General features: G+C 48.2%; 1 protein-coding gene and 1 long non-coding RNA gene across 3 annotated transcripts in view; one reads left to right on the forward strand and one right to left on the reverse strand.

The window, feature by feature from the left end:
- The window catches only part of LOC105302862, a 3,995-nt gene extending 2,851 nt beyond the window's left edge, over positions 1 to 1,144 (reverse strand). For both annotated transcript variants that reach the window (XR_896872.2, XR_896871.2), the window contains exon 1: positions 1,060 to 1,144. This is a non-coding gene — a long non-coding RNA (uncharacterized LOC105302862). The remainder of the gene's footprint in view (positions 1 to 1,059) is intronic.
- A 37-nt stretch (positions 1,145 to 1,181) lies between these two features.
- The window catches only part of AP3B2 (adaptor related protein complex 3 beta 2 subunit), a 44,246-nt gene continuing 38,696 nt past the window's right edge, over positions 1,182 to 6,731 (forward strand). Inside the window, exons 1-2 of the mRNA XM_011376118.2 lie at positions 1,182 to 1,308; positions 1,763 to 1,823. The gene's annotated coding sequence lies outside the window, so the exon portion shown is untranslated. The remainder of the gene's footprint in view (positions 1,309 to 1,762; positions 1,824 to 6,731) is intronic.

Genomic DNA, 6,731 nt, shown 5'->3' on the forward strand with positions numbered 1-6,731 from the left:
ATATATAAAATAAATAAAAGCTCTTTGGTATCCTCAGTGGTTTTTATGGAGGACCTGAGACCAAAGTTTGAAAATTGTATACAAAGAATATCCATGGCTCCCTTACAATGAAAATCTAATTGAGTGAGTTCCTTGGTGGTAAGATTTCTCCTATGTGATGCTAACAGTTTTTCAGTTATCTGCTAAAGCACGAGTTGCTTTCTAGACCTCTAAGGCTTGCTCACTACCCTACAGGACATTTCCGTTTAATAAAGATGACAGAGATAATACACAATACATTTAAACAGCACAAGTACCAAATGCAGCATTGCTCAAGAAGACAGCTGAGGTTTGAATGCGGTGCATTCTACAGCGTCTTCCCCCTCCCCCGCTCCTCCCTCCAATAGATGAATCGTTTACCAATCAAGAGAGACAGTACAGTGTGGAGAAGAGAGTTCTGGGCTGCAAATGAAGCAATCTCGCTTCTAGTCCCAGCTCTCTCACTAACAAGCTGTGGGACTTCCGGCCTGTCTCCTCTCACTATGCTTCAGTTTAAGCTGAAGCAAAGGGGATGACTTAGGTGACCCTGTACCACCTCTAACGCCAAATGTCTGCTGGCAGATTCGGGAAGCTTAAAAATTACCAATTGTGTGTACATGTTTCTAAGTTAATGTAACAGGTGCTGCTGCCTCAAACAGGAATCCCCAATTTAGAATGCCTGGGTATGCACAGACCTTCATATTACCTCCTTACGCGACACAGGAAATCACCTACGTGAAATTCACCTATTGAATCTTTTTTCTTAAACTTTACTGAGTGTGTATTTCTCCTTTCCACATTTTGTCCCCATCCCTGCTCCATGAGCTACCAAACTCGTTTTTCAGACCAGGTCGAGAAAACTGAGCAGTGAGTTAGGATGAGACCTAGGTCGCTGGTGGCACTGATCCCCAGACAGATACACCGACCCCTCCCCTCTACTCCGGTTCCCCGCCGCATCCCTTGAAACTCGACCCGCCAGCCTGCTTGCCGGCTAGGACGCCGCTGTCGCCCGCCCTGCCATGTGGCCAGAGATCCCCTTACCCTACGCGACAGACGCAGCCAACCCTCCAGTGTCACATCTCGGTCGCAAGTCCGGCCTCCTTCCGGCGGAAGAGCGCCCCGTATGACTTCCGGGGCGTGGAGAGGAAGTCCCGCCCCACGCAGCAGCGTGACGTAGGGGACCCATCGAGGTGTCTCGCGCAGGCTGGGACAGGGTGAGGCGGGGGGCGCACCTCCTCAGGTTCTGCTGGAGTCCCTTGGGAGTCGAACGGAGGGACAGCTGGACAGGAGGTCATTGTTGCTGGGTGGGGAGAGGGCCGGGACCCCTTCAGCGTAGCCTGGGACAGCGACTCAGAGACTCCATTACCTCAAAACCCCCTCCTTCCCTTTGGGCGTCCTCCCCGCAGCTGCCTCGCTCCACCTGCCACTTGTGTTGTTTGTCACTGTCCTCGGTTTATTTGTGTAGGCCCATGCCTAGCTGATAATGGCTACCACTTACTGAGCGTTGGCTGTGCGTCCTGTCAGCAGGCGCTCGTGAGCGCCGGGTTGTTCTTCGCTGCAGGAAGCGCGCTCATTCACCTTGGAGGGATGGAGCGCCCACAGAGCCCTCCACTCGACTGTGGGCACGGCAGTGCTGGGGCTAGGAAGACAGAATGGAAATTAAAATTGTCGTTTAGCTTCCTGAAACTGCCATAAGGAAGTACCACAATTTGGGTGCTTAAACAACAGATATTTATTCTCACAGGTCTGGAGGCTAGAAATCTGAAAAGAAGGTTTCCGCAGGATCACGCTTCCTCTGAAACTGGGTAAATTCCTTGCCTCTTCCTAGTTTCTGGTGTCCAGCAATCCTTGGCGCTCTTTGGCTTGCGGCTGCTTCACTCCAGTCTCTTAACTCTGTTCTCTCAGGATGTTCTCTCTGTGTCTCTGTCTCTGTCTCTCGTCTCTTAAAAGGTCACCAGTTCCATTGGATAAAGGGCTCACTCTACTCCGGTATGACCCGGTATTAACTAAGTACATCTGCAAGGACCCTATTTCCAGATAAAGTCACACTCTGAGGTTACAAGGACATTAATTTTTGGAGGGTGACACTATCCAACCCAGTATAGCTCTCAAGAACTTAAGAAGTAGGCAAGCCAACAGCTGACAAAAAGTAGTTGTAGTACAGGTGAATTTAAACATAGTTCAATGGACATTTGAGCTATTCCTTTGATAGGTGGGTGGGATTTGGATGCGCCAGCATAGCATTCTAAGCAAACAAACATCACAAACAAGGAAGCACAAGTTGAAATGTAAAATAGGTTAAAGCAAGAAAGATCTTATGTCCAGGCTGAAAAGCTTGCAGTTGACTCTATATGAAATGAGTAAATCAGTGTTTGGGTGGTGGACTTGTGCTTTCAAGGTTAATTAGCAGCTTGAGCCAAATCTGCTTTGTGTTATTTAATCCAGTTTAAGAAATCTTAAATCCTATTTTTCTGAGCATATCCTGTGCTTTTTCATTATGTCTTTGCTTACGCTGTCTCTTATTTCTAGAATGCTGCCATCAAGCTGCACAATTTTCACTTGTCAATTTTTCTGTCATGGAAATTATACTATAACATGGGGTACAGGGGAGAGTTCAACTTATTTTATAATGTTAGCATCTCCTTAATACCAAAATCTGACAAAAATAACACAAGAAGAAACTAGACACCAAATCCGCATAGATACAAAGCTCTAAAATAAAATATTAGTAAATTCAATCCTGCACTTCATCTGGAATAAGAAAGCATTAAAAAAAGAAAGAAAAGCATTGATCCCAGGAATAATTTAATATTACAAAACTTGTTGCTATAAATTATCGTATTAATAGTTTAGAGGTTTAAATGTTAATCTATTATGATTTAAAAGAAAACATTTCACAAAATGGTAATAGATAAATAGCTTGATAATAGACACTTAGCAGAAATCTATGGTAAACATCATACTTAATAATAAAGCATAAGCAGCATTCCCACTACAGTCAAGAAAAAATGGAATGCCCACTTTCCCTACTAATATTCAACACAATGCTAGGTTTTTCTAGCCAATACAGTAATTAAAAAGACAAAAATATTTTCAGATGATGTGATTTTTAGAAAATGCAGGAGAATGGAATGACTATTAGAACTAATTAGATGGTTCTAAAGGTGGCTAAATAAATTAACATATAAAAACATGTTTCTTATATACCAGTAATAAAACGGGAAAAAATAAAAAATGCTGAACAAAAGATATACAGTACTTTTATGGGAAATATGAAATATGATTGACATTAAAAACTCAAGTAAGTGTGGATTTCATGTTCCAGGATGGGAAAATTCAGTGCTTAAAGATAGTACTTTATCGGATTAATGAAAAATTTTGATATGGTGCCTATTAAATTGCTGATAGTATCTCCAAATAAGTCTGGTCAAATTTATGTTATTTTGATACACTCTTGAGTGCTATTTATTGATATTTTATTTAGAGTGTTTGTATCTCTTATGAGTGAGATTGGTATGTAGGGTTTTTTGGGGACACTGTTAATCAGATATCGGTGTTTAAAATTATACTAGATCCCTTAAGTTTGAGAGTATTTCTTATTTTTCTATGGTCTGAAATAATTTAAGTTTAGAATTTTTTGCTCTTTTAATAGCTGAATAGAGAACTCAGTTCTGAAACTGTATTATATGAGGCATTATATGGTGTAAGGGGCATTTGGCTACCCTGGGGAGGCCAGTGAGGGGAGAAGGACCAGTTCAGAGACCAGGCACAAGTGGCAGGGCTGGCACAAGCAGGTGTGGGGTAGGGACTGAATGCCAGGAGGAGGGAAGAGAGGATGGGTGAGGGCCCAGTTTACCCATCCCAAACCTCAGTCTCACAGTCTCTGGCTGCCACCTGCCTTCAAAGCTGCCAGCAGTGGGAAGTGCTGCCATCAGACTGGCCTGGCATTCATGCTCAGAACCGGGCCCCAGGGCTTCCTGCTTGGCCACTTTGTCTGCCTGAGGGGTGGACTGCTTGTCCTCTATGCCCTGGCCTCAGAAGGAGAGCACCTAGCAAGGTGTGGAGTGTGGCCACTGCCAGGTGAGCCACTAGGACTGGGGGCTGGAATTCAGGTGGCATTACTCTGTGCCAAGAGAGGGGCTGACCAAAGGCTATATAAGGGAAGGAGAGGCCAGAGGAGGGTATGCTGGGTGCTAAGGAAAGGGCCTGCTCTGCCCCCGTGGGGAGCCCAACCCTTGTTCTGGCTGAAAGTGGCCCGCTGGGAGCACTGACCTCAAAACCTTGCCTCTCACAGAGGAGCCCTTTGTCCAGGACTAGACTGAAAGCGGATGGGAAGGGCTGGACATTTAGGTCAGACCACAGTCACAGATCCAAGGGCTGCCACCAGAGCTCCACAAGCCTGTGCTCAGTGACAAGAACCCACTGGGTTGAGGTTCAGCAGGGGCCTCTAGGGGAAGGACAAGGCCCTAGGGACACTGTCACTCCCACACCCAATCTCAGGGCCACCCTCACCCTTCTGTTCTCCTGAAAGCTCAGTCAGGGTGAGAGGAGAAAGCTCAGGCCCCAGCAAGGAGCCTTTTTGGGGTGGATAGCACTGTCAGGCTGGGTGCCCAGAGATTGGCACATCTGTCCCCTGGGCTCTTACAGCTCCAGGGCCTCGCTTCTTTTGCTGGCTTGGCTCAATTGAAAGCCAAGGGGAGAGGTGGCTGTTTCTCCAGGTCAGGAGGGATGCAGGGGTTCAGTACCTCACGGTGGTGGGGTCTGGGGAAGGGGGGCAGCAGGAGAAGCAGTACTGTACAGTGGTTAAGGTCACGGGCACTGAAGCCAGACTGCCTGGGCTTGAATCCTGATCCCTCCACTTAACTAGTCTGTAACCTTGGCACCCCCTCCTAGCCTCAGTTTCCCCATCTGTAAAATGGGAAAGACAACAGTATCTTTCATGACGTCATTAGGGTTAAATGGGGTTGTAGCACAATTTCTGGCAATAAATGTCATCACTGTGGATGGAGCACTACATGTGGAGCTAGATCCTCTCTCCGAAGGGGCATCTTCTCATCCAGACCCTGACTCAAAGTCCAGGGGCCCAACTGATGGTGGCCAGAGTGCCACCCCAGTGAGGAACTTTCAGAGAGAGAGCCAGGGGCTTTTCCAGCTGGCTGATTCCCTGAGAGCTCTGGGGCAGGGGTCACAGGGAGGCAACCGGCCTCTGAGGGCCCATTGTTCTCCTCTGAGCTGAGGAAGCTACCTCCTCCCCACCCCTCCTCCCCACCCCTCCTCCCCTGATACCCAACCCTGCATTCTCAGGAGCAAACCAAAGAGAAACAAACCCTGCCCTTCTCCCCCTGTCCAGCTCACAAAGAGCTCATAGTGTCTCACAGTGGTCCTGCAATACCCAGCCTTTTGAACTTATTGTCCCCCATTCACAGATGAGGAAGTTGAGGCCCAGAGGGAAGAAGTGGCTTATTTGTGTTCCAGGTAGAAAAGTGACACAGCCAGGACTAGATCTCCCAGTCCTGTGTCCAGTATTGCTGCACAGACTCACAGATATACCACGCGTGTACAGCCATGCGTGTCAGACAGACAGCCCCACATGCCGAGTGCACAGCCTGAGAGGAGAGACAGGAGGGACAGTGGCCTGGACCCCACTCAGCAGCCAGGTGGTGACAGCTGGTTTTTTTTCCTCCCCAGATGAGCTTCACATCCTAAGTAACTAGAGCAGAAGTCTTCAGCTTGTCTCCTCCCAGGTAGGGTGTCTGCTGCCCCAATAGGGGCCAGGAAAGGTCACCCTTTTCCACAGCTGTGACCACCGTTTGGCCCAATGGCTCCCAGAGTGGGGAGAGGGAAGCAAGACCCAAGGTACCCTCCCTACTTGGTCGATTGCAGGAGAGCGTGACCAAAGGCCAAAGGACCGTGCACATGACTGGACCCTCCCTGTGGTCTCAGGTCAAGGGAGATGGGAGTGGGGAGACCTGAGCCTAGGAAGATCCACCATTCAGGTTTTGGGGGTTCCCAGGATGTGGGTTTTTTCATTTTAAAACCTGGAAAGTCCCAGACAAACTGTGCTAAGTTGGTCACCTGAGTTTCCCACAGCTCTCAGTCTGAGAAGATGATACTCACCCAGTAATACCATGAACTGGGGTCGGAGGGAAAGGGAAGGTCAGGGATGGGAGAGACACAGTGGTTGGTGCTCTGCAGTGTGGGCTTGGCAGCCCTGCTCCTCATCCCTGTACGAGTCCTTCCCACCCAAGTCAGATCCAGGGTAGTCAACCCACTGCCTTCCAACGAGCATATTCAGAGGTCTGGGGTGCTGGGCCCTTTCTTCTCTCAGCCCCTCTGCCAGCCAGGAGAGCTCATGCTCAGCAGGCCCTGCTTTCACCCCCTTCTCCAGGCTCTCTGAGACCAAAGGTCAGGCACAGCCCAGAGAGTGAGGTCATCTTCCCAAGTCCCAGTAGCCCTCTGTTCCCTGAAAAGACAGGAGAAACCTGAACTAGGTACATTTCCCACTTCCCTGTAGAGGAATAGGAGGTAAAAGAGGTGACATGTTTAGTATAAAGGGCACAAGACATAGTCGTGCAGGCGTACAGTAAGCTTTGTGCACTCCAGCAACCTCTGTGAGCCTCAGTCTCCCTATTCTGAAAATGGGTCCACTGGATCATATTAAGGATCAGATGAACAACTGCTCAATAGACATTTACTGCTGAGATTGTCGGAGG

The sequence above is a fragment of the Pteropus vampyrus genome, unplaced genomic scaffold (genome assembly GCF_000151845.1).
Source record: "Pteropus vampyrus isolate Shadow unplaced genomic scaffold, Pvam_2.0 Scaffold286, whole genome shotgun sequence".
Taxonomy (NCBI): Eukaryota; Metazoa; Chordata; class Mammalia; order Chiroptera; family Pteropodidae; genus Pteropus; species Pteropus vampyrus.